The 9,059-nt window shown below is 37.6% G+C and overlaps 1 long non-coding RNA gene across 1 annotated transcript; it reads left to right on the forward strand.

Annotated features, from left to right (window-relative positions):
• Window positions 1–347: 347 nt before the first annotated feature.
• On the forward strand, window positions 348–8,529 carry LOC138948528 (uncharacterized). Its single transcript, XR_011450004.1, has 6 exons — window positions 348–675; window positions 1,175–1,268; window positions 1,579–1,659; window positions 2,851–2,897; window positions 3,563–8,069; window positions 8,358–8,529. It is a non-coding gene; the product is annotated as an uncharacterized lncRNA (long non-coding RNA).
• Window positions 8,530–9,059: the final 530 nt, after the last annotated feature.

The following is a 9,059-nucleotide window of genomic DNA, read 5'->3' on the forward strand; positions in this document are numbered from 1 at the left end:
AACAAAGTGAGTACATGACGTGTGTTTTGTAGTTCCTTTGAAGTTTCGGTCAACCTGAAACGCCCAAATATGAAGCTTATGTGTTTGATTGCATACATGTGGATTGCATGCATGTGTGTGTGTGCTCGTTCAATCGTCAAAACAACAACAAAGTCATAAGTACCTGAAAGGAATTCGATCGATACATAAATGTTATTTGCGTGTTTGACCAAAATATGACATTTTACACAGATCTCGACAGTCATTGTTCACCTCGACCGCTAGCGCGGTCTCGGAGAACAATGACTGTCTCGATCTGTGTAAAATGTCATATTTTGGTCAAACACGCAAATAACGTATATTATATTCACGACTTTTTTCCGTAACCTTTCGGATTTCATGGGGGCTGCCATTTTGTTCTCATCTCCTCAGTGTGTTCCGGTCTGAAACCGGTTTAAAACACCACTAGGCGGAAACCCCAAAACAATGACGGCCGCCTTTTTCGAAATAACATTTTCAGAGATTGTACACAAAAACAACGCCCGAACGGAAAGACAGAATGTGTCTTTCGCTAGATTGCAAGTCAGGCTTTTCACTTTTCCGATGAAGACAACCGCTGAGAGTGAAGAAACGACGCTGTTCGACTTCAAAATCTCCAGTCGCAGACGACCTTCGCTTTCGCAGTACAGTCTATAGGCAGGTGCAATGTTACTCATTTTGATCAGCTCGTTTACGTATATTTTTTGCATTCAGATCAATTAGAATGATTGGAATCAAAGCAGGAATAACTTCGGCATGCAAATGCATTTATTTGGCGAAATCAGTACAGCAGTAAGCTAGATTTTTTTCCTTCAGTTTGTTTGCGTGACTGAATTTTGTCTTCAAGAATGTACCACTTGCTTGATTTTGATTGTTTGTTCAGCTCATTGGCACGAAATGCATCTTGCAAAATATCAATTTGTTGAATGAAAACGGAATAAGTGACGTTCTAACATTTATCTGCTTGCAAAAACAATCGCAAGGATAGATCTATCTGCTTCATTGACAGACAGATTTTCATTGAATTTAAAAAGCATGACTCGGTTTGCAGGCTCTCCGATTAGATCTATCTAGTGTTTGTGTTCTTAGATTTATTGGCCATGTGGGCTGTTTACGATCATAACACAGTGTTGGTTTGTGCTGGTGCAATCTGCAGATCAAAGGGGATTGACCACATGGTGATGCAGTGATCAATGCAACTTGTGTTCACCACTCAATGCCTTCTACCAATCTCAATGGCAAAACGAAAGGTACAGTAACATGCTTGTGATTTCACATTATGTAATGTCTCTGGCGATCAACATAGTTTTTAACTCTAGTCTAACTGATCATGCTTATTACTATTAGTATTCAATTACATACGATATATTCTCCGCCCCAGCTCCACCCTCACCCCATAGCACTGCCAATCAGCCTCTACACTACAGTCCAACAACTACACCTCTAAAAGCCCCCCCTACCCTCCGTGCAACATATGGTCATAGGGAGTGCTCTAATTGTTCCAGAACATACCCGACCACACTCATACACAGGGTACTGACAAAGGAACTTTTTTTTCAGTCTCCATCAGGGCTGTCACCTAATATATGCAGACAGGTGTAACAGACGTTTTAGCAGCCACTGTACCACGCATGTCATAAGGTAAATATAGGTATGTTAGTATATTTACAAACTGTTCACTCCGTTGGTTTTTCTTGCAGCATTTATTCAGAAACTCTGTAAATTGTGGCTACATAATTATGCAGACGTTCAACTTATTATTGAAGAAATATAATCAAAATTGGTTTATTAAGTATTTGAATTTTGATCATGTGATCAGAGAAACAGTTTCTTGAACAGCTAAGCTACAAGTGAAGTACAAGGACAACAACATAAACAGGTGACTGGAGACTCAGGCATTGTTTTGTTTTTAAAAATATGCACAGCAATGTTTACTCAGTACTGGGGGGGGGGGGGGGGGGGGGGTGTGGATTTAAAGTGTTCTTTTGGCTTCCAGAGAGGTGCTACGCCTGTTAAGATGGAAATGAAATAGAATAGTTGATGGTGAGGGTTATCACAAAACAGCAAGGATAATGTTGCATGCCTGTATTTTGAGTTTGAGTTTTAAAAAAAATTAAATACTAGTTTTCTGATTAGCTATAATTCACGTGAGAATATTATAAGATGCTACCTTTTTTCAAAAAAATTTCATAAGATTAGCTCATTGAGTCTGACAGGAACATAATTGAGGAATGCTTATAATGTCTTGGCCAGCTAAAAAAAAAATTAAAATCCTTGAAATGAAGTTTACGCAGGTTAGATGTGAGGATATCTTAATTGGGATAATGCATTTACCAGTAATTACAACGAGAGATTTACTTAGAAAAACTAAAGTCATTCATAAACAATAATTATGATTACAATCACAGAGTAAGGGGAAACATGGCCTTTGGTCTGGAACAGTAGCTGGAATGGTCTACTTGTCAAACCTGCCTGAATGTGCTTTTTTATTTTTGTATACCTAGTGTGAACGACGTTTAGGTATTTGCAGACTAATTATTGTATTGCTGTTGTTTGTTTGTGAGTTATGTTATGGTGTGTCCTAAATTGGTCGGAATTTGTTGTGTAACAGTATGTTCTCATTTGTAATTTGTTTCTCCATGACCCCAGAGGAACAGACTTCATATTAAAACCTTGAGACCCTGAAAATACTTGCATACTATTTTTTTTTTATTGGGGATAGGCAAGCTCTTGAATTCTTCAAGCCTTGAGAACTTTTCCAGTCTGATATACATGTACCAGAAAAAAGTGTGATCCTAACAATAACATGAATACTTAATTCAATATGTGCAGGAGCTACTTCGGCAGACCCATATGGCTAGTATCACAATGCAGGGAAGGTGAGTTCATTGATTTTCTGTGTTTGATGTCAGCCGTGATTACCCAATGAGAACTTCAAAACATGTTGCTGACTTGCGAACACCCAACCATGACATCTGATGTAGTTGCCCATCTAGAGGATAGAACATCTAATTTCGTGATAGCATAGCAATGTTATGATTCAATACCCCCCCCCCCCTTCCCCCCGACTAAACAACGAAGAGCAGGCACTACACACTCACATAACTACCAACTCCACAATGTCATTTCAGAATCAAGCAATCAGGAGAATGAAAGGATTCACCAGTGCTCCGCCACTCGGTTGGATAGCCATCACTAGGCACAACAAAATCCATTATTGAGGGTTTCTTGGTCGTTTCTGAAGCTAGGGCTTGGAAGCTTCACATACAAATATTCCTAAGAAAAATCCTTGTCCTTGAGTAAGATTCCCAGTGAATGGGGCCGAAAACAACAAAAATGAATACTATTTTTTTTTAAATCAAAACATTGTTAAATTTGTTATCTTACTCATTGTGAAAGTCTGACCAAATCTGCGACATTGAGGCAAACAAGTTGGGGTGGGCCTTTAACTAAATACTCTGAAACCTGCAGCTGCTTTAAGTAATTGTATGTGTGTTGTCATTATGTACTGCTTGCACTAAATGCATTTTCTTTATCTCCTCAGAATCGAGCCACCCAGAGAAAGACCATTGACATGCAGGGCGCATAGTAAAACATATAGAATTATGGCGTGCAAGTCGGTCGACAGGTGCCAGCCATTATCATCATAACAAGCAATGCAGATCATAGTTCCTTATGTTTTATGTTGTGCACAAGTCCCTAGATCTGCTTTAATTTTAATGTAGAATTTCATTATCAGATAATTTGAAACATTTTGTTTAATTAAATTGTAAATACGTCCAAGTCAATTTGCAGCATTTTTTCTTTATTGTTCTTCTATACCTTTAAAACTAACACATAGTAAAACCAAGAAATGTTTGTTCAAGGGAGATCATCTAAAGCTTTTTTTTTAAATCTGTAAAATTGCATAGTGACATCCTCCAAAAATAAAATGTCTTAAGAATAAAGGTATCTACACGGGTTGTCTACCTATTTCTTGATAGCTTTGCTTTTAAGTATAACTTTTTTTCTCAGAATATTTTTTTTAATAAGTTTTATTCAAGGGAGGCAATAAAAAATATTTACAAAAATGTGTCCAATTGTGTGCTTACAAATATTAACATTTCTTGTAGCCCCAAGAAGTGTGTTTTGTCTTGTAACTATTGTGATTTGAGAGCTTTAGCACTGAATGCTTTGCATCCTAGTGTGAATATCATTGTAAAGCTTGCCTCTTGCTAATTTACAGCAGTAGAATAGAAAGCAGCCTACTCCACAATCTTCTTTCATATTCTGTGCATACTCCTTGACAAGAGAACCACGAGATTTGTTTTTATTCCGATGTTGCCTTTTCTATTCAATTAAATACTTAAATCCTACGTGCAACACAGACCTTTTTTGTTTTGGTTTGTTTGTTTATTTTTATATTTTGTAAGTATAGACCGTACTAGAGACCAGTCTTTCACCGCCGTATGATTGATCTGGAAATCTCCGCTAAGCAGTTCAATAACATAATTAGTACATGGCTAAAGCATTTTTGCTACTCCACTCAAAATATGTCTAACTACGCACTCGTACTCTCTCCCTAACATAACACTTGTTCATGCAAAATTGTTTGCGGATCAGTAAAATTTGCGTGAAATATTGAATTGCGAATTTTTTTTAATTTTTGTTGTTGAAAATTACGTAATCTTCAAAATAGTTGAGTGTTTACTGAAGCGATACAAGTTAATAAGAATGGTTTGTAAAGATCAAATACAAACCAGCAATACAACTGCTGTCGATAGATTACCCCCCTTGACTTATCTGTCTGTTGGGTCAAACTACGCCAGACATTTCTCTTCTAGTGGCTCCATAGCATGAGATACAGGCTCCGAGGCAGAAACTGCTTCGTTCTGAACTTGAATACATCGGTTCCTCTCAGTTACATAGTCTTTTAATTCCTTCTGTCGTTTCAATGCAACAGGTAATCAAGCCTGTGAGTGTTGCATACTGTATCAAGTTCTGGTGTATTAGCGATCGAAAAGTTTACGAGGTAGTTGCAGAATCGATGTTTGTACGTACCTTTCTGGTCAGTTATCAGGAGATAAAAATTAAAAACAAATGACATGTATGCAACATAAGAGGCTAAAAGGCTAAGAAACTTGATGCCTCATCTGTCTCGGTTGCTAGTCTTCATAGTTCATACTCATAGCATATAGCAATACCATTTGTTGTGTAGAATCAATATGTTATTTTTTTCTGAAATAAAATATTCACGAAGAGGGTTCGATTCTGATCGAGTGAATATATGTGTCAAAAGCTGAATAAAACAATGCGTTTGTCTTTGACTGGTGAAGTAGAGCTGAAGCTTTTTGTGCTGGATGTAAGCTTAGTTGGTTTTATCACACACACACACACACACACACACACACACACACACACACACACACACACACACACACACACACACACACACACACACACAACCCTGATGTTTGTCAAAAATGTTGCCTGTTCCTGCTTCACAAATGCCTGCACAAAAGCACACGGATGTACACGTACCTACCTACATACCCGTGCAAACAATCTACCACTGCAACACCACAGCCCCACACATTTATCCAAAAGTTGTCTGAATATCAATACTGGCAATCTTGGTATTGAACGGGGAACTCTACTTTCATGGCGTATGTGGTCTAGGTCTCATTTTATACGCTAAACCACTTACAAAATAAAAAGCTACACATCGTGTAAGCTAATCGACTAAGCAAAAACCAGACACGCGAACAAACAACAAGTCGCGTAAGGCGAAAATACAATATTTAGTCAAGTAGCTGCCATTTCTCAGCAAGACCGTATACTCGTAGCATCGTCAGTCCACCGCTCATGGCAAAGGCAGTGAAATTGACAAGAAGAGCGGGGTAGTAGTTGCGCTAAGAAGGATAGCACGCTTTTCTGTACCTCTCTTTGTTTTAACTTTCTGAGCGTGTTTTTAATCCAAACATATCATATCTATATGTTTTTGGAATCAGGAACCGACAAGGAATAAGATGAAAGTGTTTTTAAATTGATTTGGACAATTTAATTTTGATAATAATTTTTATATATTTAATTTTCAGAGCTTGTTTTTAATCCGAATATAACATATTTATATGTTTTTGGAATCAGCAAATGATGGAAAATAAGATAAACGTAAATTTGGATCGTTTTATAAATTTTTATTTTTTTTTACAATTTTCAGATTTTTAATGACCAAAGTCATTAATTAATTTTTAAGCCACCAAGCTGAAATGCAATACCGAACCCCGGGCTTCGTCGAAGATTACTTGACCAAAATTTCAACCAATTTGGTTGAAAAATGAGGGCGTGACAGTGCCGCCTCAACTTTCACGAAAAGCCGGATATGACGTCATCAAAGACATTTATCAAAAAAATGAACAAACTGTTCGGGGATTTCATACCCAGGAACTCTCATGTCAAATTTCATAAAGATCGGTCCAGTAGTTTAGTCTGAATCGCTCTACACACACACACACACACACGCACGCACGCACACACGCACGCACATACACCACGACCCTCGTTTCGATTCCCCCTCGATGTTAAAATATTTAGTCAAAACTTGACTAAATATAAAAAACGAATACTTTGATTTTCAACAAACTTAATAACAGATTTAGGTAAATAATTATGCCATGCAAGGAACATTTCTATTGAATTCGGTCGATGCTTAGATCTAGAAAAACACCAGATCACTTTATGGGGATTTGAATAGCGCTGTTTCATGAGTTCCAGATCTAGACTGACAAGGTAGTAGAACATTTATCCCAGCGAAGCTGGAGGTATCCCGTGAACGCTATACTGTAATCGACTTGAGAAATGTGCATACCGAATAATACATGATAAAGAAGGATTCTTTGTGCCCGGCTACGTGCTACAGTTGGAGATGGAAGTTCACCAAAAATTGGGACCATACTAACAAAAATACGGTGGGTGCAATAGTCGCCCCCATTTTTTCAGCAAACGCCACCCAAGGCCGTTTTGGACGGGTAGAAATTCCGTAGTTTCCAAGTCTATGTGTAACCAAGTGCGAGGGATTTGCGGTGTAGGGGAAACAACTACGTTAGTCAAAAAGGGTTTGCGTTGCTGAGGTTAAAATGTAGATTTGCTGCAAATTATGTTTTGACAACAAAATATGTTTTTGTGTTATTAAGATTTTATTTTGATTGACAGGGTATGAGTTCACAAAGGATTTGTGAGTTGGAAAGTGATTTGAATCACGAGTACTGAAGGATTTAGGTTTTTGGCAGGAGAGTATTTTTGGGTCATGTGATTGGAGACGCGCGCAAAGATGTTCCTTTTCCGCCTCACTGCGAAGTCGAGAAGACATGCTGGCGTAGTACTGAGAAAAGAATCGGGAAAGAAATAGAGATTCTTGGCAGCATCCGGTGATCTAATGTGGTAGATTGTGATGCCAGACGTGGAGGTAATTTTGATTTTATATTTGTATGATCGATGGTGAGATTAAGGATGAAAATTTGTTGGATTTGAAGTGGTGCTTGTTGTGAGAAAAGCCTGTTTGTGGATGGCGCCGGTGCAAATCATATTTTTGATGAAAATTGATGATTAATCACAGGTATATTGGTAAAATAGGATGATATTTTGGGGGAATATTATGTTTGGTAGTTATAAGGAATGGTTTTGAAAACGATTGATCAGAAAATTGAACTTTTAGTTGAGTTGTGAAAGACAGTCTATTTATGACGAGGTGACGTCACAGGGTTGATTAAGAGTTGAAGTGGAAGCGTGATGTGACAGCCGAGACTATGTTGTTAAACCGTGTTGTACACAGTATTAGAAGAAAGTGTACTATGATAAAACATAAATTGTGGTAGATTTCCGGGAAAAGTATTAATTTCATAGTGAAGTCAGTCAGTAATCTGAGATGACAACATCTTGGATACGACAGGAAATCAAAATCGTTAATTTAGTCGCTATTGATAGTTCCGTAATAATTGCAGATGGAGGAGGATGCCGCGGTTTTCATGTTTCGGCCAGAGGTAGCGTGACCGAGAGAAAAGGCATGAGAAGAGGTTCGTACATCCTTTCCTTTGCTTATTGTTGAATTCAGTGAAGAACAAGATGGCATTAATGTGTTATTAATGTAGTGTTAGCTTTGTCAATGAGTTGTATTGAAAGAATTACGACAGACATTGTGAAGATTTGATGATAAAATCGCCATTTAAACTTAGTGAAAGGAGTGAAGAAAATTATGTTCCAACACAGAGAAAGCAGGTAAGAGGTTGTAATACCTTGATGAACATACCCACTGTGAAACAGGCAGTAATGTACCCTGGGTGTGTGTGCTTTTGTGTTTACAGGGAGCAGACGTCGTTTGTAGACTACTCTTTCCTAAGGGGTTTTAGATTTAGTTTTCAGTTTTAGGTTCAGTTTTCAGTTTCAGTTTAGGTTTTTGTTTTAGGTTCAGGTTTTACTTTTAGTTTTAGATTCAGGTTTTAAGTTTTAGGTTTCAGTTTTAGTTTTAGATTCAGTTTTCAGTTTTTAGTTTTTAGTTTTAGGTTTTTTCAGTGTTCATTTTTTAGTTTAGTTTTAGGTTCAGGTTCAGTTTTATATTTTATTTTTTATTTTTTTTATTTTAGATCTAGTTTTATTGTCTTACGGGGTTCTCTCGGTAATCATTATTTGTGACTGTTGTGAACGTCAAGTGTGCTCTACCCGTATAGTGTAATCCAAACTTTAACCGGAAGTTGTGATGACATTGTCCATGGTAGGGGTGTTTGTAATAGTTGGCATTGTGAAGAGGACAGTGTATTGAATTTTTTGATAAAAGGATGGTTGTGTGATCTGCTAGTATTGGGGTCAGTGAGTGCCCTGTGGATGTATGAGAATGATCTAGCATGGGATTAACCCTTTTGTCGCCTGACAGAGATATTGTACGCTCAGGCTGAAGCCCACCAATCCTCTGAGAACTCGTCTTGTCTGTACGTATGTGTATTAGCTGCCATTATATTAAGCAATAAAGTACAAAGTGACAAAATTTATTGTGTGTCGTGGTGGTGAAA

Source organism: Littorina saxatilis, linkage group LG15 (genome assembly GCF_037325665.1).
Source record: "Littorina saxatilis isolate snail1 linkage group LG15, US_GU_Lsax_2.0, whole genome shotgun sequence".
Classification (NCBI taxonomy): Eukaryota; Metazoa; Mollusca; class Gastropoda; order Littorinimorpha; family Littorinidae; genus Littorina; species Littorina saxatilis.